The sequence below is a fragment of the Heterocephalus glaber genome, unplaced genomic scaffold, assembly GCF_053883595.1.
Source record: "Heterocephalus glaber isolate CG9 unplaced genomic scaffold, H.glaber_assembly_v1.0 deba00001472, whole genome shotgun sequence".
In the NCBI taxonomy this organism is placed as follows: Eukaryota; Metazoa; Chordata; class Mammalia; order Rodentia; family Bathyergidae; genus Heterocephalus; species Heterocephalus glaber.
In genome coordinates this window covers 43,237,832-43,261,282 of record NW_028258315.1, presented here as the reverse complement: position 1 = coordinate 43,261,282, position 23,451 = coordinate 43,237,832, and the positions used below count along the sequence as shown (strand labels likewise).

The following is a 23,451-nucleotide window of genomic DNA, read 5'->3' as shown; positions in this document are numbered from 1 at the left end:
TCCCTCACTCTTCATAAAAGACAGCACTTAATAGTCTAAGCAGACCCAGAAGTTTTCTGGAGAATCTTCACCTTCTTTCTTTGTATTTCATAGCACCTGCCATTATCTAACACAATCTTACCCATGGGTCATTTACATCACTAATGTCTTTTTCCTCCAAAAGAAAGTAGGCTTCATGAGGAGTATACCCTGTTTCTCTTCTTCTCTCTCCTGTATTTCCAACATCCAGAACAACGCCTGACATGTTTGCTATTTGATAAATATTTGTTAGCTGAATAAAATCAGCCTTTGCCTTCCCTATAACAATTTCCACTTTCTCTTTGTTACTGATTAAGCTGCTCTAATGTTGGAAGGAAATCTCAGGAGCACTTGCATTTTTAAGAGGATCTGTGTCCCTTAAAATCCTCCTTGGCAGCATTTCAGGTATTAGAGTAATGTGTAGTGAAAACTTGGAATACGTGAAATCAGGTGAGGCACAGTGTTCCAAACACTGTCCCACTGATTTGTTGGGAAGTTGACTTCAGGGCAAAAAATTTTCTCTTCTATGGTTTTCCAGGTTTCTTTTCTTCTTCTATGAGTGAATTTTTAAGTCCTGTAAAATCCCTGGAAAGGTGGACAGGTGCACATACGAGCATAAAGTAAAAAAGGAAACCATACTAAATGTGGATATTTTGCTCCTGCTCCTGAGACATCATGGATGTTCCATATCTTGGTGGTTATTCTGATTCCATTCATCCATTTTCAGGGCTAATATTTATATTTAATTAATTGTTCAGCCTCTGAATATTGTCTATTTATGCAAATATGAAAAAACATTATATTTTTAGTTTTATTTTGGAATAAAAAGGATGAGTATAGATTTCTTCAGATTTTAAGAATTAGGTTTTGAAATTATTGACAAAATAATTTTTTGACTAAGGTATCTTGAAAACTTTGAAATCTAGTGCTTCACCTGTTAAATAATAAACAATAGGCATAGAAAGGATCAGAAACTTGTTATGAACTTATTAATGATTTATGTGTATGAAACCATATTGAGTAAATAGCAAATTAAAAACTTACATAAGATATACCTTAAAAATAATTTAAGTATGTCTTGTAGTCTAGCAGAATATATTCTTTAATTCCCAGAACATCTCCATAATGTTGAAGTTCAAACTTCAAAGCTATTATTCAAGAATGTTAATCTGGTTGCATTTTTCACTCAATTTTAATTAAGCAAACTTTCTTCTTATTAACTCTTTTCAAATTACAGCAGTCAGTCTGTGTGTGTGTGTGTGTGCGTGTGTGTGAGAGAGAGAGAGAAAGAAAGAGAGAGAGAGAGAGGGATATGGGGGATTATTGAACCCATGGCTTTGCACATATTCAGCCTACACTCTACCACTGAGCTATAGCCCTACCCCAAATTTGTCACTTTAAATAAATTTGGTGTACTATCAAATATGTACAGCATGAAAGTCATGAAATAGTGAATGAAAGAAGAAAAAGAGGAAAGTTCAAGGAAGAAGTAATGACAGTTTCAAAACTGAGATGAATTAAATACCATTAGAATGGATTAGAATTCTAAAATATATTTTTTGGGTTTACTTAATATATATTACATACATATATTTTAAACTTACAAAATAATAGGTTTGAAATATGGTTGGGCACAAAGGAAATACACAGAGCAATGAATCTGTTATCTGGATATAGTGGAAAGAAAAAAAATGACAGTCTCCTCTCTCCCTCACACATTTTCTCTGAGTAGACAAAAACTTAAGGAATTCTGCATTTTCAACTTCTCTGAATATTTAGAAGTATCTTCTGATGCTTAAACCCAATGAAAAGTGCTGGAGAAGTATCCAGAAATCCAGTTGTCTAAGCAGAGCTCCTGACTTGACAAGGAAGCTGAACCAGCATGAATGCTTCTTCTGTCACTAAAATGAGTAATACATTGGGCAACTAACCAAGGTAGTATGTCACACACAGTAACTGAGATGTGAAGAGGAAAGGAAATCTCAAACCTCACTTCTTAGAATTAATACCAATGTCAGGTAGTGTTTTAAAAAATGAATCAGTAGATGGAGTATATTGCCAAATTCAGGCTTAGCCAAGTTGAATGATAAGAATGCAAATCATGACATCAAGCTGCCTGGGTTCAAATTCCAGCTCTGTGACTTTGAACAAGTTACTTAAACACAGTTTCCTTGTCTGTAAAATGGGGTAGCATAGGACCAACCTCAAAGGAGTTACAAGGACTGGATGGGTTAATAGGAGTGAAGTGATTAAAACAACAGCTGGGAGACAGAAAAAGCTCAATGTATGTGAGCTATAATTATTGTATATTTAGAGCCAGAAAGACAACTATGTTTTCTTCAAATATTAATAGAAAAATAATTTCTCATACTGATTATTTCCCTTAGAATTTCTTGTCAAGAGAAAGCTACAGATTCTTTCAAGGTAGCTCTCCCTTGGTGGCTCTCAGCTGCCACCTCTCTCCATTTTCGGGTTCCCCAGTAAGAAAATATCCCCTGGACCTTGTGAACTAGAGCCAAGCACACACACAGTTTCACTTTACAGTTATTCAATCAATTGGCCCAAGAGTAAAGATACTTGGTCAAGCAGACGAGGTGACAGCTCGGGTTCCAGAGTGAGAGCCACCCAGCTCTTCTCAGAGGCAATACCTTCACTTTGGCCAGCTTCTCCTCTCTCCTGGGTGGTGAGAGCCCGCCTGTGTGTCTGTTCGTGGTGTCTGGGGGGAAAATTCTGCTATTTTGGATTCTGGGTGCCTCACATTTTGATTCTAGGTCAGGGATGCTCTCCTGGGTGCTCCCTCCTTGTGTCCCTGTGGCTGCCCACAACTGCCCTGATGTTACGCCGCCCTATCTTCTCCCTGCTTCTTCTCTCTTAACACTTGACCATGATACAGGCCTTGGTTTCTCTCCCACTGAGTTGGATGTTGTTTACTCTCTATCCTTGTTTTGTGTCTGTCATTGTCTAGAGCATTCTTATTTACCACTCTTCCCTCCAGAGCCCATGTTTGGGTCCAACTACCATGGCCCTAGCTCTCTTCTTCTTCACACCCACCTTCTTCTTATTTGGGGTTTTCTGTCTTTCCCCCTAGTGCTTGTCACTCTGTCATTAGCCTATATTCAACTGACACACTGAGCATTTGCGATGTGTGGGACTCTGCTGAAGGCAAGGGCTGAACTGGAAAGAGACACGGAGCTTGCTCTCTGGGAGGCCACAACACAGCAGAGACAGATGGAGGGAGGCTATTGCTGCCATGGATATCGGACACCAGGGCAGCTTGCACAGCCTGTGAGAAGCCTCCCCAGAGCAGGTGACGTCTCAGAGGTTAGCAAAGTGGCTGCTAGATGCGAGGAAGTGCTTTCTAGGTCTGTGATTCTGTATGGGACCGTGCTGATGCAGGGAGCATCTGGAGACCTACAAAATACTCAAGCAGCCAAGGCCTTGGGAATATGAATTTGGCAGGGGAGCAGAGATCAGGAAGGATCCAATCAGCAAGACTTGAAAAAGGCCTGGATTCTCATTCACAGGGGACATAGAATAAGTAAAAAGTTTTAAAGTGAAGAGTGGTAATCAGATTTTTGTTTTAGGAAGATCCAGTGAAGTTAAAACGTGATGTCAGAAAATGAATAAGATCCTCTTTAGCAGCTATGCCCACCCTGGCTACTGATGTGAGTAACACCATCTCCAACCCCAATAGATGCCGTGAGGAGCAGAACTACCAAGCCAGACCAGCCCAAATTCCTGACCCCAAGACTCACGAACAAATCAAATGATGTTGGTTTTAATCTATTAAATATGCATAGTTTGTCTCATATTAACAACCAAAAGCAATGCTCTGGGTCAAATAAATCCACATCAAAAAGTAACAAACTGCACCTGGACAATTTCAGGGCACTAACATTGGTCTACAGTTAATATGTATCAACTTGTACTTCATTCTTAATTACTTGATTCCAAATCCCAAGTGTACCCTATGTCACACTTAACTGCTTAGGACTTAAGCATTTTAAAAAGGGGTTCTTAGAAAATGTAATCCTGAGATTCTATCTTGCAAAAGACTAAGAAAATGTAAATCCTCTGGAATTTGGATTGAATTTTTCCTACCAGTGGTTTTAAGACAAATATCTAAACAAATGTGTTTCCCTTTTTGAACCTGTAGAAGAATGTTTGATGATTCTTTATTCTTGTTAGCTGTACAATCGTGTTCCTTGAGTTAGAACTGTACCTGAATAGTGTGATTTCTCTCGATCCTTAAAGATTTAGACCCAGAGGTAGGAATATTTTTTTTTCACAAGAAGATATCTACACTATTTTTCTAGGAGAAAATTGACTTTATATATTTCCATAAACATATATTCTCTCTGTTCTGGCTTCTTCAAGTCTGTTCTCCAAAAGAGAAGGGATTTGCCTCTTGTCTTTCATTCCTATTAAAGTAATAAAATTCAGATATGATACTCTTTGTTGACATTTCTCTGCCAGCTCCAACTATGAGAAACTGTTAACGGATGAGTTTTGCTTCATTAATTTATAAAATGATGTGCTAATGTATACTTAGCAATATTACCCTTTTTTGGTAAAATATGTTGTATTTATTTCATTTTAATAAGTAAAAAAAGGTTTTTCTCCTGCTCAGATGCTTTACTCTCCTTAAATACTTTTAGTCACAGAAGTCAAGTGTACTATAAATATTAAATATCTCAACACTCAGGAAGTAGGAAAGCATCTTAGTAGTAAAATCCTTGTTCTCACTGGAATGAGGGAGACAGGTTAGAGGAACTTGTGCTGTGCCTCTGGCAAGTACTTCAGCTGCCTCCACTTCAGAACCTGGAATTGTACCAGTTATTTCTCACTGAATTATTTGCATCAACATCAAACAGTTTTTAATAAAGTTGCCTAGGAGTAGCTCCATTGTATATAAGAGTAATTCAAGTTCTTTTCAAAGAGCTATTTGTGACTACTGTTAATATTACTCCTGTGTATTGCCCAAGAATGTCTGAAATAACATGGCTCTCATTTATTTTTCTTTCTGAATGATTAATGCAGAAGAATTAAAAGTGTTCCTATGGTTTAAAAACATTCCACTTGTCTATTATTCATCCTTATTTTTCAGAAACAAAGTCTATTGAAGAAATCAAGATGTCCTTTTTGGAGAAGCTTGGTTATTATAATACTCTTTGTGATACTATCATTACCAACAGGAGGAACAATGCCTTGCTGATTTTCCTGTTAGGGTATTACATTTTATTTTCCCAAATTAAAGCTAATTGGAGTCAAGTTACTTCCAAGCTTCAGTTTATTATTGAAGGGTTACATGTGCCACTAACGGATATGTTCTGCAATGTATACAAGCCATTTACCAATAGTTACAATGAGACAGATTAACCACAGTCCAGGGTTCTTAAAATTTACCCACTTCTCTACCTTTCCAGGTATTTGGTTGAGGATGTGCTCTGACTGGAATGCATGGACTCCAAATGGATACCCCAAATGGCTATGAAATATTAGGATCTGGAGGAATCTTAGAGACTCTCTCATTCAGTTCATTCAATTCTAAAGTCAATATGGCCAAGTTGGATCAATTGGAATTTTGTCCTTTAAGTCCTACTTCTGTGCTTTTTTATAGACCTTCGCTGTTGGTTGGCTTTGAGATATGAGTAGAGTCAAGGCAGATGAATGATACAAGAGTCAATAGTTTCTCTTCAGTCTCATCTCTCCTAAAGCATAATCAAATTTGGATTTACAATAACGTTGTGTGCCAACTATGGAATGTCCCAGATTAGTGCAAGGGTGGAGAGCAATGAGGTGGAGAGAACTCAGCAGAGAAGAAAGCAACAGATGCCTGAGCAGACACTGGGCAAACATAAGTCCCAAACATAAGGGTTGTTATGAACTGCCCCGCCACCACTGCTTTTCAGGCAAATTTCCTAAAATTCATTTTGAGACTATGGACCAACATTAGAGTGCTTAGTGCTGTTAAGACTAAAGACTATGGGGGATTTAGCTTAGTGGTTCTGGTGCCTGCCTCACAAGCGCAAGGTCCCTAGTTTGATCCTCGCACCAAAAAACAAAAAACAAAAAAACGAAAAAAAAACAAACCCCAAAACAAAAACATGGGCCAGGGATTTAGCTCATTGGTTCCGCCACCTGCCTCACAAGTGCAAGGTCCCGAGTTTGATCTCTGGTACCAAACAAACAAACAAAACAAAACACACAAGGGCCGGAGATTTAGCTCAGAGGCACTATGCCTGCCTTGCAAGGGCAAGGTCCTGAGTTCGATCCCTGGTACCATAAAAAAAAATACTAATGACTAGGTCCTAAAAATGTAATACTTAGAACCCTTCACAATAGAGTCTGGAGGGAAATAAATTATATCCTCTGACTGTAGAGACCCCATGAGCTTCCTCAAATGAAACTGCAGCCTGAATTCTGTGTCAACAGTTAAAGAGAAAAAAAGAAATAGGAGACTTAGCATGTGCTCCTAGACAAGGCTACATGGGAGACAATCATTGAATTAAAATATTATTGAGCTCCAGTAATGAGCTGAATAGTAGCTGCAAGTCCCTGGAGGCATAGGAAACAGAAGACGGAGAGTACATACATTACAAGTGACGCGAGATGGAAAGGTATAACACATAAGGATACTTGAGAAAGAATTGCCAATTGTGTAGGAACAAGTAGGGTTGTTTGAAAAGGTCACTTCTTGGACAAAGTGGGGAAGGTGTGCTGCATTTTAGGGACCAGAATACTTTCCTGTTTCCAAAAAGTAAGAAGGATACTTCAGATGGTGATGTCATTAGGGGCCAGAATATAGAAGTCTCACTCAGTGAGAAGTGTCACCTTTACTCTGAAGGCAAGAGGAACATGACTCTTATGCTTGCCCTTACATGACCCTGTCGGAACACTTCCCAGGAGGGAAATGTCACAGTGGAGTCATAGTGTTTCCTTTTGGAAACTTCGCCTGTGATATCCTATAGACGTTACCATGGTCTTCTGTGGTGTGAACCTAAACACTGATTTTAACATTGTTTTAGCTTTGGATTAGCACTCGTTAGGAACTTGTACTATTGCCCACTTTATTTTATTATTTCTAGGATTTATTTTTAATCTTCTTTAGAAGACTTTTTTCTTTAGTTTCATACTTTTGATTATTCTACCTTTTAGTGAGTCCACCTTTTGAGAATTCCTTCACTTATATATCTTTGGCATACTTCTGTTCTTCTAAATCTTGAATTTAGTATTTTACTTTTCACTTTTCTTACTCCTAGCTGCTTTAATAAATTTTAAAATAATTATGATTTTGTTTTGAAAAATCTTTAATATCTTTTATCATTTAATTAAAAAAGTATTTCTGATTTTCATTCTTTAATAGTTTCCCTTTGGTAAAATAACTCTTGGGTTCTTAACACATCTACATCTTACATTTACCTATTGCTTCAACCTTTTGCCTGTAGCAAATTATGAATACTTTAATATAACCTTTTATTGCATTCTTAGTTTAATCTTTTTTTCCTTTTTATGATTGGCATAGTACTAATACAGTGAGATGCCAAGAAAATTACAGAGGAAGAAAAATACAAGATACCCATATGGAAACAGAGCCTATTTTGTGCAGTAAGTCACCTCCTAGAATTTTTAAATATAAAAATTCATATTGACTAAAAGTTGTGAGGTGATTCAGGCAATAAATATTTCTCATCACCTTCAGGTCTGATTTCTACTAGAATTCATGCAGATAATTCCAGAACTTTACAGGCAAAATTTTGTAGGGTAATAAGGATTCTACCTGTGTAGATATTTAAATCAGATTTGGATTCCTTTCTTCTAGCATAGAACACATCCTTTAGACATTATGGATTCTAAACTTTATGGCGTATTTATTTCTTCTACTAGTATTGACACCTATTATGATACCCATAATATCAGATCTAAGGGGTCAACAAAGAACAAGAGAGACTATGGATTTTGCCCTCATGCAATGTACAGCTCACTGGAGAAGTCTAGAAGTAAAGAAACATTAGGGGCACATCTGTTCTGAGGGCTACTGTGGCTAATGCTGACTGACTGGTTAGGATGATTCAAACACTGCACTAAGGTCATCACACAGGTGATCTGACAGGGGTTTTCAGAACACGTGGAAGGAAACCAAATCCTGATTTGTGGGGTCAGGAAAAGCCTTTAGGAAAAGATGCCTAAGGCGGGGGCTGATATATATACAATTTATCCAAAGGAAAGTGAGGCTCAGAGGTTGGGTAGGGTAGTCCAGGAGGCAAGGCAAGGCCACAGAACATCTGAGGAAGCTACTAAGACCATACTTGGAAGATGTGATATGCGGGGTGGAGAGAAGAGGCTGGAAAAGTAAGGATTAGCAACTTCTAATTCATATGGAGAAGTCTGAGCTTCATCCTAAAATAGCATTGGGAAGTCATAGGAAAACTCAGAGCTGGGGAGTGACATTCTCAACTCTGGGTTCTAGAATGGTCCTTCCAGCTGTAGCAAAGGGAACCATTCAGAGTAATGGAGATTAGTGAGGAGGTCCAAGCAGGAGTCTGGAGGGAAATGGTGCTACCTTGTAAAAAGAGTAGAGATGCTGGGGTTGGGAAAAGGTGGAGGGGACAGGGATATATTCAGGAAGAAGTAGCAGAAATTTGTTTTGATTGAACTATGGAGGTGAAGAAAAGGAGTCAAGGAAGAGCTCCTAGATATCAAATTTGCAGCAGTGCCAGTTACAGAAAAGAGCAAAAGGGGGAAATGGGAACAGAGAAGAAGGGGAAGATGGTATATTTGGCCTGGGCAGTGTGATGTTAGGTGCATCCACAAATTACCCAAGGAAGAGGACCAGAGAAAGTTTGGGTAAATAACGACTAGTTTGAGGTCCCCAAAGATATAGCTATTGGGATCCATGAGGGATAATGTAGGTCACAGAATGAGAAATCTGAGCAACATCAAGCTTTCAGGTTGTTGAAAGAAGGATGAGGTTGCAAAGGAGAGGAGAAAGGAAAATGGGAGGGGATAGGAGAATCAAAGGAAGCTGACTCAGAAAAACTCAGGAGACTGGACCAGTGCAGAAAGAGCAGTAAGGCAGGGGAGTAGACCTCAGCAATAGACAGCAATGAAGCATGTGAGTGTGACAGTGTCCAAAAGGCAGCGGAGGCGAAGTGAAGCATCTATCGCCTATGACACAGGGTGTGAGGAAGCAGAGGCAGTGAGCATAGTGAACAACCTAAGGAATTTCACTGCGAAGAGGAGGAGAGAAAGAAGGAAGCAGGTCAGCGAAGGCACAGAAGGATGATCTTTTTTCACAGAAGGAAGGAATTTAAGCATGTTTAATACTAAGAACAGTAATGAGAGGAGAAGATAAATGCAGGGGAAAGAGGAGACTCTCAAGTTCATGAGGTTCCCAAGAATGAGGAAGAAGTGGGTTCTAAGCACCAGTGGAAACAAACACTGGAATATTTCAGAAGGCAATGTGGGTTTTTGTGTTGTTTTTTTTCTGTTGTTGTCATGAAAGGTGAGAAGGATGAGAGGGTTGGATGCAGATAAAGTTAGGTATGGTCACAGGGTGAGGGGAGTTCTCATCCAGAAAACTACCTTCTCAGTGGAGCAGGAAGCAAGTCCACCTGCTGGAGATGAATGGGCTGCTGGAGGCGGAAGCTGGGATGGCTGCTGCAAAAAGCAAGCAAGGTGACCAGGGAAAGCCTGACCGCTAGGGATGTATGGTATTGTGAATTTGCAGAGTCGCACAATTTTTTCCAGTATAAGCATCAGCTAGGAAAAGTAGGCAGCTGGAGTCAACAGTGAGCCCATCACATCACAGGGCAGTGCCAGGTGTGTCTTCCCCACAGTAGGGGAAGTTTCAGTGGAGGGATGGGCAGCCACATTTTATCTTTGCCAACTTCACATTGAAAGATCTCTGGTCTGAATAATAAATATTATTTCTTCCCAATCGACCCAGTTCTTTATGAAGCTGGTGGGGTCTGTTCCAAGGTTTATATTCTTCCTAACAAATGAGAGACACAGTTATAACCCTCTTTCCCTGAGAAAATGTCTTCCCCAAACAGCCAAACTTTGGGAACACAACTGATGGAGTATAAGAAGAATACTAAGTGACGATCGAAGAGATCGGAGCCAGGCAGGACAGTGCATACTAGTAATCTCAGCATCTGGGATGCTGAGACAGGAGGATTGCCACAAGTTTTAAGCCAGTTTGAGATACATAGTAAGTTCAAGGCTGGCCTAGAGTGGACTACATAGCATGACACTGCCTCAATCCCCCTACCCCACAAAAAAAAAAGTCAGGGTTTGATGCTATTAATTTGCTGTGTGGTCCTTGATTAAGTCTCTTAGTGTCTAGAAACTTTAGTGTCTTCTACAAACCTTGAGCAATTCATCTAACACACAGGGATTTATGTACACTCAGCAAATGCCATACAATAAATTAGTAATGGACTGAATCTTACGGCCTGAAAGATGACTGCTTGTATATAGCTGAAGTATCTCAGTGAGTCCAGAATGGAAAATGTTGAAGCCTACCACCTTAAAAATGCTGAACCCACATCTGAGACACACTTCTCTCCAAGCTGCAAACGAGAGAACATTTCAGTTTATTTTCATGAAAGACTTGGCAACTCATGCACCTAGACACATAGAGTGGTTTTACCTGGCCCTGAACTCACAGTGTTTGGTTTGGAAACTCACCACAATTTTGGCAGCTGGCTACTTCCTAGGCACTTAGCATCCACTCGGTGTGAGTGAGGTGGAGGCCTGGGGCTGGGAGGGTTAAGACAACCAAGGGTCTGCTCTATGCAGTTTCAACTAAAGACTGCTAGTTGAGCCCACAACACAATGTTTTAGTTTTTGTTTTAAACTAACTCACTAAAATGGTCTGGGATGTAGCTGTGATCAGAGACATCTTATATGGGAAATGCATGTAGTGGACCAATACAGTGAATTATTTCCTCACTCCTTGTCTTTTGTCTTAAAAATATTTTTCTTTTACTCTAAGATTATAAAGGACAGATCAAGCCTTCAGAGTGAGAAACATCTAATAGTTCAGTTTTATTTAATGTCTGCTGCAAAGCATGTTGCTTTATAGAGATTATTTTACTTATTCCACAAATCAGCTCTAGATAGTTTGTTATGCTTATTTTTCAGATAAAGAAACTGGGAAAACTCAGAAAGCTAAAGTGGTTACAAAAGGAGAATCCTGGATTCGAATCCTCCAAAGTTCTCCTTAACTGTTACATAACATAGGGAAGAAAAACAGATATGACTAGAACAAAATGAAGAGAGATTGGCAAGAGAGGAGAGGCCTAGGGCTGGAGGCTAAGCATATTTATTATGTGTCTGGTCATATACAGGTTCTGAGTTTTGACCAGTGTGATACAAAAACAAAAAGGCCACCAAGCAGTATAACGTCTCATTATCATGGCAAAAATGATCTTTGGCATCTCTGCATGAAATATAGAACTTCAGCAATCTAAAATCTCCTGCAGGTTATGACATCCATTTTGTTGAAATACACATATCCCTGGGGAAGATACTGCTTTTGGCTTATATAAATCACGACCTTCATGGTGGCTGTAACAGAGGACAGGGAAGGAGGTGTCATTTGAGAGAGAACGTTAGACACTGACACCATCTAAGTGCTGGGCACTACACATACACCTGCACTGTCCAGTTTGGTGCTCAGCCCAACCCTATGGGTGGACATCACTCTCCATTTCAGAGAGAGTAAAAAGGCTCAGTAAAAAAATTTATCCAAGGTCATACAGCTGGTAACTGGAAAAATCAGAGTGAAACCAGACCTCTTTGAGTCCAAAACGTTTTTTTCCCCTTTTTGCTTGCTAGGTAAATGTTGAGGGAAGTAGGTACTGGGAGTGGGTCTGGACACCCTCTTCCTTAGACAGACAAGGAGCAAACAGCTTCTCACACCTGACAGGGGCATCAAATGAATTGCTTAAAAGTTAACTGGCTGTTACTTCACACCTATTAGGATGACTAAAATTTAAAAGACAGAAAATAGCAAAGATTGGTGGGAATGTGGAGTAATGGAGGGAGCACCGGCACACCACTGCTGGGAATATAAAATGGTTCAGCCATTGTGGAAAGCAGTATGGTTTTTCTTCAGGAAATTAAACATGGAATTGCTATATTATCCCCCAACTCCACTTGTGTGTATATATCCTTAGAGAACAGAGAGTGGGATCTCAAACAGGTATTCGTGCATCATCTTTCTAGTAGCACTATTCACAATGGTCAAAAGGTAGAAGCAACCCATGTGACCACTGACAGATGAATGGATAAGCAAAATGTTGTCTATCCACCCACTAGAGCATTGTTCAGCTTTAAAAAATGATATTTGGATGCATGCTAAAACATGAATGTACCTTAAGTAAAATATGCTTGCTATGAGAGGATAAATACTGTATGATTCCACTTATATGAGGTACTACATCAGTCAAATTCAGAGACAGAAAGGAGAAAGGTGGTTGCCAGGGCCTGGAAAAGGGGGGAAATAAAGAGTTGATGTTTATGGGTAGAGTTTCAGTTTTATAGAAAAGAGTACTCTGTGGTTAGATGGGGATGATGGCTGCACAATAAAGCAAATATACTTAATGCCACTGAACTTCACATTTAAAACGGTTAAGGCAGTACATTTTATGTTATATGTAAAAATTTAATTGGTTGGTTATCTGATAGTATAGTTTATGACAAAGACTTGATGGTACCACAAACCCGACTCTACCACTTACAAGTTATAAAACCTGGGATAGTGACTTGACCCTCTTGAGCCTCAGTTTCAACATGTGAAAAATGATAATATTTGATTTATAAAGGCTTTAGGAAGGTTAAATATGGCAGTAATGTTTGCCAATGTAAATAAAATTCTGAGTATACCTGGCACTTAAATCTAAAATGACTTAATAAACCGTACTTTATTGCTTTTGTTTATTCCAAGGGTTATTATCATTGATATTATCAGCTTTATTCAAAAGTTAATATCAATTAACAAGAACCTGTAGAAGGATGTATTGCCAAAGTGAGGAGCTTTAAGTTTCTGTTCATTTAATTCTGGAACAGGAATGTATGGTTCTACACATGAGGGAGTAATTCCAAATTTTCTGAAACCTCTGATTCTCATTTGGTATGTTTAGATGATGGAGAGATCAGATTTGACTGTGTATGTGTATTTGACTTCCTATGTTTGGGGTGTTAAAGTAAGGAAAGATGTTTCCACTGTTGCGAGAAAAAAACCTTTTAAATCACTTTTCTGACTCAACATCATGTTTTTCTATAAATTTCCACAATTCCTGCCTCAACAGCTACAATAGGTATGGAAAAACTAAGTAGAGTGCATATTGTTTACAAATGAAATGCTTAAAGTTTTTAAAAATAATGAATAGGAACAGCTATTTATGCCACCATAGGACTAACCTCTGTACGTGTAATTATAGATTTATTTTTGGTCATACATATATATATATATATATATATTTCTCACATTATGCATCTGTGCCATTGAGATTTTTTCACTATCTAATGATTTATTAGTTTAAATGATTCAGGGGAATTATTTTAAAATTAAAAGATTGAATTCTATAAAAAGAAAATTACCTGAGATAAAATACAAACTTATAAACAAACATCACATCAGATTAACATATTAGAAATATTCTCAGAGGTAAACAACAAAATCAATAAATCTAAAACATTAAATACATTAAAAACAGGAAGTACTACCTCTAATTCCTATTTTAAAGATAGGCAAATGTACTTTAATTAAACAGTTCATTAGAAGGAGATATTCATCTTCAAAGGTCTACTCCAGAGTGTTTGATGTCATAGGGTTGTCCTGTAAGCCCATACATTTGAAAGAAAATCCTGGGCCTAGTCCACAGGGAATTCATTACAAGGAAGAATTCAGTCTTTTCTGAAGTGTTAGGATGAAATGAGGAACCTTCATCTTTGTAGGAATGACCAAAGACAAATGGGCTATTTCAGGGGACCTCCAGAGTCTGCTGGGAACAAGACAAATATATATTAATGTTGAAGAGGATCTTTGAGATTCTGAACAGAGCCTCATTTATGAGCAGCATCCCTGTAATCCCTGAAAGAGAAGCAACACTGCAAGAGAAATCAAAAGTTCCTAGAGCTGCAGTTTGTAGTTGCACCCAGACTCATGAGGAGTCTCTGGTGTAGGGAGTGGAACAGGTGAAGAAGTTTGTCCAAGAGTCTCTCACCATTCTGAGCCACCATAGCCCAGGATAGTAGCGGAAATGAACATGACAAACCGGAAGGTAATGAGATTCTTCCCTGGGAGTTTATAAAAGTGTCAATCAAGGGACACTTGAAACAAAAGCAGGTGATGCCAAACAGGTTGCATTTGAACTGAGAAAAGAAAGCTGATAGGAGAGGAGAAAACAAAAAACTTAGACTGAATTGCTAACTTACAGGAGCTTTGCAGGTTTCAGAAGATCTTCCTATGCCTTGTCTTCAAATATATGTACATTCAAATCAGTCAAAGAAAGGGACTAACGAGAGCTTTCTGTGGTAGACACCTGCATCGAACAATGGCACTCATCTCTGAGGGATTTTAAACAGCTGTGCATAAACTTCAAAAGTAATTTGCAAGCAAATTAGTAAATGTCACACTTCTTCCCATTAGACACAGCATTTTTAAAGGAGATAACGCGTCTGCAGTAAGCCTGCCATTTTACAAGTTAACAGAGATAAGTTAGGGAAAAATATGAAGATGGTGATTGCCAAGGTTGGGTTATGGAGTTGGGTGAGAGCCCCAGGATCTCATGAATAGAGCTTGTCTATCAAACATCCCCAGCCAGGAAACGGCCATGGCTTCCAGGAAAACAAAGTGAGGGCCAACTGAGTGGAACCCTCAGATTTCGTGCTCTTTTCACCACAGCCTAAAGCATCCGGAGGCTTTAGAATTCTCTTTGTCAAATGATAAGGACAAAGAAGTGGAGCTCACAGAACACAAAGACAGGCGCCTCAGATCTTGCAGACAATTCATAAAACTATTCCACAGGCTTGGCGCAAGCTCTCAAAGGGCACCGCAACTGGAAGGACCTGGGTCTGGAAGGCCATTTTCCCCTCGGCCTGGCAGAGCAGAGTGCCTGTTCTTTCTACCTCACCCCGCTGCAGCTTTAGCCATTACTGAGTACTCTTTTATTAGCATCATGTCCAGCCCACATCAGTGGCAGGACAATCCAGAGGACAACACAGCTCTGTGGCACTCCCCTTGCAGAAATGACCCGAATCTCCCAGCTCAGGCAGCCTTTGACTTCCTTTCCTGACCATGGTGCAGATCTTAAAGTCACTTTCAGGTTGATAATTGTGGCTAGTAAAAAATCCAATAAAATAAAGAGATTTTATTTAACAACTATACCTTGTTGACATGTGGCCCCCAACCTGGAAACAATTTCACTGAAGGTTACAGAATTGAATACCCAGACTTTTTTTTTTTCTTAAATCTATCAAAGTCTTGCCTCATCGTACCCCAGGTCCTTGCAAAGAAATCTGTTTTGTGTAGAAGAGGGAACACTGGCAGCCCTATGCACTAGACAGGCAAATTTCCAGTAAACTGGGTGTTCTCTGTGGACAGGTTGCCAGCTCCAGTAAACATTTTTCCTTACAAGAATATGCAAACATTTTCCCCCAGATACTTTCCACCTCTTCCCTTCCCTCCAGTCTCCATCAGGAGTGGACCCCCCACCCCCCATCCCCGGCCTCCGTCTGCCAAGGTCTCCGCTGGCGAGCAAGAAATCCAGGGGGAGCCCCAAAGTTTGCTTTGGATCCAGCTCTTTTTCGATTTCGTTCTCACTCCTACTTCCAACGGCAGCACTCGTCCCTTCTTGGAGCCGCTCCAAGGGACACCGGATGGCCCTTCCCACTCAGGTCCTGGCCCCTGGCAGCCCTCTCCCGCCTGGCGCATCCCTACCTGGTGGCAGATCGCGGTTCCAGCGCGGGGCCGCAGCTGCTCTGTGGCGCGGTGACTGGCGAGGGACGGACTCGGCGGGGGCGCCCGCAGGCGGCTCGGCCAGGGGGCGCTCGTCGCCCTCCCCGTAGCGGCCCGGCCGGTGGAGGGGACCCGGACCCCAGCTCGCGCACGCGGGCTCAGCTGAACACGGTCTGCGCCCGCCGAGATCCTTCTACCCTGACCTGGCTGGTGCTGTCTCCACCCTCCATCCTCACGCCTTGCTGGCCACTTGTGGCTCGGTTGCGACCTTGGCCACAGGGGTGAGGTGGTCTGGGACCGGACAACCCCCGGGGCGAGGCGATGCTTCAGGCTGCGCAGAGCCGAAGCGCCTCCGCCTCAGCCACATTCCGAGTGCCCGGAAAAGGGGTGCGAGACCACGTGTCGCCCCCTGTCACCGGCTGAATGCTGAAGTCGATCTTCCAGCGGGAAGAGTTCAGGTCACTGGGTGGTAACAAAACTGTTTAATCGTTTTTACACTCTAACGAATTTAAAAACGTTTAAAAAATTCACACCCCAGAAGATTTGGGCACAGTTCTGACCTGGGGATAATGGCTTCTAGATTCTTACCTATTATTTTGATTTTCTATAATCTGCATTTTACTATTTTATACACACTTTCTGAAGTTACAGTGTTTTAAACTTTACAGTCCTTGAAGCTGCACGTTATGTCATTCCAGTGCGTTTGTCATTCTCGGATTTTTTAATGCCTTGTTGGTAATACTAGTTCGTGATGATCATAACGAAGAACACTGGGGGTGGTTTTTCCTATTTTTCATAGAGTTAATTTTTCATTGAGGTTAGAAAATTGTCTGGTTATCAATACTGTTTGAAAATGATTTCCTTTCAGTGTTGACACTAATCAAAATATACTTGGTTAAGGCTTTTGTTGCTATGAATACTAAGACCAGAAAAGCTTGAGAAATTAAACAGTAATCCTTTTACTCCCTTTTTTTTCTTTCTTCTTTTTAAAAAGATATTAAAAACGTACAAAAGAGCCAGTCCTTGGATTAACAGGCTTCTTGTTGATGTATGGAATGTCATCTCAGAGGACCTCAGAGTTCTGCCAGTCTAAACTTAATTTTCAGATGAAAAAACTGAGGCTCAAAGCTCTTTTGTTTATATAAATCTCACAAAGCTACCACACACACTTTTTAAGGATAAAGACATATCCCATTAAAATCAGCCCCCTCTCTCTCCTGTTTGTTAACATCTGAAAGACACAGGTAAAGATCTTGCAATACAGAGACCGAATTTCTTGGAAGCGTCTGGCCCAGAGGTGTAAAGGTGCTGGCTCACCATGACATCACGTTGCAGCCACCGTCATCATGGTATGGTGGGTTTTCTCCCTGACTCCTCCACTATCCCTCATTATACCTTGTTGGGTTGAAAAGAAATGGTATGCTGATCGTTGCTTCTGTGCCCAGCAGATAGCAAACTCCTTATTTTCCATGTCTGGCATTTCCACTGACAATTTGAGAAAGAAGTTAAGTACATATAGGTGCTCAAGGAAAAATTCATGCAAGGGCTGATTTAAAACTATGGTGAATATTTAAATAATATTACAATAAAAGACGCGTTGTCATTAACCTACTTCAAAATACTTCCCTTCTCTTTGACTACACTTCTATCATATTTGGCAGTTTCTGAAGCAGTTCTGGAAGTCCTCTTTCATAGGTGCCTTTATGAGGTGTGATGAAAAATATGGTGAATGTTGCTAGTTTATTTGGTAGCCAGTGGCTTTAAAGTTTCAAATGATGATAATGTTGGCCATATACTAAGTTCTTATACACCAGCCATTGTGATGAACACTGTTGATGCACTATTCACTTAATATTCATAAGTCTTGTGAGGTAAGTATCATCATTATCATCATCATCAACTTCATCATCTCTATTTAACAAATGCAAATAATGTGGTTTGGAAAGATTGTGTAGCTTGTCCAAGATCTCACTATTAATAAAGTACCAGAATCAGGATTCAATTCCAAACAGTCTGAAACGGCCATCTCTGGTGCTGTAGAATAATACCCCCATTCTTACAACCTTGCTCTTGGTTTTCTGCTTCTTGAACTTTTGGTCATCTGCTCTCTGAAGACCCATGCTACTCTACTGTCCTATGATCATGTAGTTCTACTGTTGAAAGCCCATTAATATGAAGGCTGGAAGTCTTAAATCAATATTCATTATATGTTTTAGAAAGATTTTTTTAATCTTAACATTTCATTTGAAACTAAATATCCAGCTCTCCTTTGGCACATGTTGGGTGGAGTGCAAACCTATAGACATTATGGCTCCAGCATCCTGTTGGACTTATCTTCTCCTTTCCTGGACTACTAGGTTTTTCTGTTTTCTATCAGTTACTCTCTTACTGTTTTATGCACATGGCTGCTGCTCAGAAGTTCTCCACACCTATGTTTCCTGGAAGAGGAAATGGCATTTCCGGGAGAGGATGACATGTGGGTGATGAGGTTCCACTCATTGCATTAAAAACACCTCAACTTTCAGTTGTGCACTTCTTTTCCCTCCTTCAGTGTCTGCCTAGGGTTTCCTGGAATCCTGTTGAGTGCAGAATATGGGGCAGCTTCTTTGTTCAGTTCACTTCAGCTGGGAAATACCTGATTCCTGCTTGGGATCCAGTGGATCACCTGAGAGCTAAGAAATGAACAGTTCTCATGCGTTTTGTTGCTCAAGTTATTGCAACCCATTTTGCTCCAACTTGGAATTTGGAAGAGCTCCGGACACATCGCTTTGGCCTTCCTCTGGACCTAGCTGGTGATTGTGCTCTATCCCCCAGGGAAACCACCTGTTGCACCCTTCTGTTTTGTTTTTTTTTTTCCCCAGTACTGGAGATCAAACTTAGGACCTTGTGCTTGCAAGGCAGGCACAGCACCGCTGAGCTAAATCCCCAGCCCTGTTGCACCCTCCTGTGGGGTTAATCTGTGAAGGATTTAGGATAGAAAGTACAAAGGAAATGTTCTTGTTTGAGCTTCAGTTTGTGGAAAGATGGTATTTGGGGAAGAAGTAAAATATGAGAAACAGACAATTTGAGTACACTGTTATGTAACAAGAACTTTTCTGTCTTTGCAGAAAATAACCACACAGAGGAAAGCAGTTTGGACTATTTTAAGAAGAATTTGTCCACCTGACTGTCCATTTCTTGCAAAGCCTGGCAGAGATCAGTTTTGAAGTGACCAGCATGAGACCCTTGACAAATCGGCATGGAATTGGAGGACAATGATCTACTAGATGCTCAAGTAACATGCAAAGTCTGGTGCAAATGTACTCAGAAAATGTCAAAATTATTCTAGGAGCTGTGGGTTAAACTGTCAGAGGCAAAAACAAAAATAAGTATTTTAAAATCATTGCTTGGACAAGGGAAAGGGAGGTGGTTGTTTTTTCCTTTTTAATACAACTTTAAAGTTTCAAGTGAAAACTGTTGCTGTCAAAAGAGATTTAGATCCAGAAGCAAAACTTTACCTTCCTGTTGGGGAGCAAGTAAACCTCTATTGCTGCTGATAGTAAGACTGATATCAACTCTTGTAAACATGAGGGAAAACAGTGAAGGTGAATGCAAACCTTAATCAAGGTGAACGCAAACCTTAAAAAAGAAAAATGGTCATAATTTCATTATTTGAAATATTTGGTAGATATGCTCAGTAATTTTAAACTGCTTTATACTCTTGGACAAAGGGAGGTAGGTATTTCTTCATTTAAGAGACACATTGTGATGATGATGATGATGATGATGATGAATAAATATTTGCTTATGTTTTTTTTTTCTTAAGTTCTTTTATTGGTACATTTTAGGTATACAATACGTTTACATTTGTCATTGGGTGCTTGTACCTATACATGATGTACTTTGGTTCTTATTTTTTCTCCATTACCTGTGTACCCTTCCCCCCTCCACCCTTCCCTATTTACCTAGACTTCATTTCCATTTTTCTTTTCTCATAATTTTTCCTTTCCCTTCTTTCCTTTCCCCTTCCCCTCTAATAACCGCTACCCCTATTTGCTTATGTTTATTGTGCATTACATGTGTCAGAGCACAGGCTGAAGTGCTTTATTTCAATTATTTCATTGATTCTTACAACATATCCCTTGAGATAAGTAGTGTCTTCTTTGTTTCATAAATAAGACAGTTGAGCCTTAAAGATGACTCCTCAAGTTCATTTAACAAATGAGTTCTGGGATATGGGTTGTAAATTATACTCCATTTCTTGACACACTAAAAGAATTGTGTATATTAACTGATGTACTGGGTAATAAGACATACTGAAAGCAAAGGAATGCACACATGTATAGGGGGGCCAATGTGTAAATTATAGTGTGTCACTATGTTCATGTAATAATAAAAATCATAGAAAAAGAAACAAACTATACTTCTTAATGGTGCAGAATACTTGGAATCGATTATATTTTCATGTGTATCAATTAGGATCAATTACAAAAAGATGAAAGTTTTCCTTTTGTTTTATATTTTTAAGGTAGGGAAATTATAAAAACACACTATTAGCATCTTTCGTCTACAATCCTATAGGCACTGACTTTTACATCACCACTGCAACAGAGACTAACTGTAACGTAAGTATATCAATCAGATATTAAATGGCTATATTTTCAATTTCCAATATCATTTTCACATAGCCACAAGTTAACCCAAAAACTTTCAGTGTGTTTCTAAAGTCTAAGGGTAGAATCAACATGAAAGCAGATAGTCCAGTTTTTTGTTTGTTTTGTTGTAGTGGGGATTGAACCTGGGACATTCTCACTGAAATGCATTCCCATTCCTTTATATTTTTTTAAAATTTTGAAACAAGGTTTTACTAAATCACTGAGTTACCCAGGCAAGTCTTGAACTTGTGATCCTCCTGCCTCAACCTCCCAGAGTACTGGAATTACAAGCATGTACCACCACACCTAGCCCGATCGGGTACTTTAAAGAATCCACAGACATGGTTCTTCTAGGCTCCAGAGTTTAGGAGTACATACCAGGAACTGTAAGTATGGCCTAAATAGTCATAAAATTTTGTCTGAAACTAAAGAGATATGAATTGGATAATCAATAAAGACCACTTTTTAATTATTTTCTTCTACCAGGCAAAAGCCACCCAAAAGTCTGAAATCATACTTTTTGTGAGAAATCCCTCCCAGGAAAGATTACTATATCTTAGAATAAATCTATCATATTTATAAATTTTATTATTACAATTTTACAATTTTTACAGTGTATAGTTGCCCTAGGATTTGAAAGTCTTCTTGTGAAAACACACTAGTTTAATCACTTTGCCCCTCAATTTCTTTCTTGAAAAGGCAAATAATATACTCGCCCCCTGTCTCTTTCTTCTGTTCCCTCCACACTTTCTAGCATACACTATATAGGGTTTTACTTGGTCATTAGAACACACATGCACACACACATACAGAAAGGGCTTTTGAATTTTACAAATAGTACGTTGGATGACATAGGCTGATTCTATCAGGTTTCTTCTACAAAATTCTGAGAATAAATGTCAGTGATGGGGAAGGTACTACAATTTATTTCCAATGGTCCTTACTGGTAATTTAATATACTCATGGCTATAAAAACTTCGAATGCTTTCAAAGATATCATACACCGATGGCACCAGAGAAACACTGAAATCATCATTCTATTCTTTGTGTACAGTTTTCTCAACTATACCATGCCTCAAGCATTCACTTTAAAGCAAAACTTGTGAAACAAAAATATAAGGATTTTTTTTCCTCAGTGGCCCCAATAGTGGTATCATGAGACTAAACTGACCACGTTTTACTGTCGTGTAGGTCACTTAGGTATGTTGTGTTTGTGACCACAGTTTATTTCTCCAACACCAACACAACCATCTCACACTCAAAATGTTTGATCTTGGTCGCGAATCTCAGGACTGTTTCTTGGCTCATATGTTTTAAGTAGATGCAAGCTGATATGTTCTTTTCTCTCCTTTTTTTCCTCTTCTTTCTTTGTCTTTTTTTTTTTTTCCCCTGCCTGTCACTAAGCAGAGATGGCAAACCAACAAGGGAAAGCTCTATGTTAGGGATTCAGCCTATCATTCAGAGACCATGTATTTCATCTTCATTTTATTCATTAAAAAACAAAGACAACACACACACACACACATTTGCTAAGACACAAACTGAACTGTGGTAATTAAAGAAAAATTTGCAGTATTTAAGTAATCATATCAAAGCTTATATTTTCACATTTATGCAACCTTAAAAATAATGAAAAACTAATGAACTAATCCTTTTATGCATCATATGAGAACTTGAAGATCAAAGGTATTTGAAATCAGAATATACATTTATTTTTTCCTAAATTAGCTGCAAGTTTCATGTATTACCTCACAACCTCCGTTTTTCCAACTGTTTGTTTTTTAAGGGATTTTCATACTATATCCCAGCAGTTTCATTGGGAAGGCTGAAATAATTTGATCCCTGTAAGCTTCTAAAGAAAATAATGTACTTTACATTAATAATTACCCTTTATAGAGTGTTTATATTATAGTATTTTACATATATGTAAACCCTTATTCAACCCTTATAGAAATCCTTCAATACAGGTGTTTTTCACACTTTGCAGAGGAGAACACTAAAGTTCAGAGCAGGCAAATAACTTATCCAAGATCACAAAGTAGCAAAGCCAGAATCAAAATATACGTAGACATCAGTTGCTTAGGGTGAGTTGTGTCTAGAGAATTCTGGCCCCAACTGGAGGCTACAAATGAGGATCATTTCCATACATATTTTGAAGTATAATGTTTATTCTTTTTCTTGTGGTAAAAGTTATACATTCACACACACATACAAAACTAGAGATGAAAAAAAAATAAAAGGAGAAAGATTCCTCAACTCAAAGACAGTTAATCTTTTGGAGCATTAATACCTGTCTATCTCTCATTAATATATATCTATATCTATATATAGATATAGATATAGATATATTTTTTAACCTATGCACAATTTTTAGAATTGCTTTATTTTACAAAATAATCTCTACTCATTATTGGATAATAAAGTAATGAGCATTATCATAGAAATTTTGAAGAGATATATAAGAAATTTTAAATCTCTGATAATCTCAAAATATAAAGAGAACTATTGGAACTTTGGCATTTTATTCTAGCCATGGCTTAGATCACATACCAAGACTAAAGCTAAAATTATCTACATCATACAGTATATGGTTTAGTCTACCACATCATTTTAAAAATTGTTTAGATTTTACTTGATTTGTTGATTTTTCTTGAAATTATAAATATGGCTTTTAGGCAGATGATTACAATGCTCTGGTTTCTCTGGATATGATTCTCTACTTTGCTTTTTACTGAGGGTCAAAAATTCCACCCCTCCCCCAAATACTTCAAAGAATGATCGCTGTTTAAATCTGCTCTTATAACTCCATAGAATGACTTTAATTTTTTT

At 38.9% G+C, this 23,451-nt stretch overlaps 1 protein-coding gene and 1 long non-coding RNA gene across 3 annotated transcripts in view; one reads left to right on the top strand and one right to left on the bottom strand.

The window, feature by feature from the left end:
* The window catches only part of Prkcq (protein kinase C theta), a 123,520-nt gene extending 107,154 nt beyond the window's left edge, over positions 1-16,366 (bottom strand). For both annotated transcript variants that reach the window (XR_002398231.2, XM_004854531.3), the window contains exon 1: positions 15,971-16,366. The gene's annotated coding sequence lies outside the window, so the exon portion shown is untranslated. The remainder of the gene's footprint in view (positions 1-15,970) is intronic.
* A 2,153-nt stretch (positions 16,367-18,519) lies between these two features.
* LOC147826333 (uncharacterized) lies at positions 18,520-19,780 on the top strand. Its single transcript, XR_015439488.1, has 2 exons — positions 18,520-18,780; positions 19,096-19,780. It is a non-coding gene; the product is annotated as an uncharacterized LOC147826333 (long non-coding RNA).
* Positions 19,781-23,451: the final 3,671 nt, after the last annotated feature.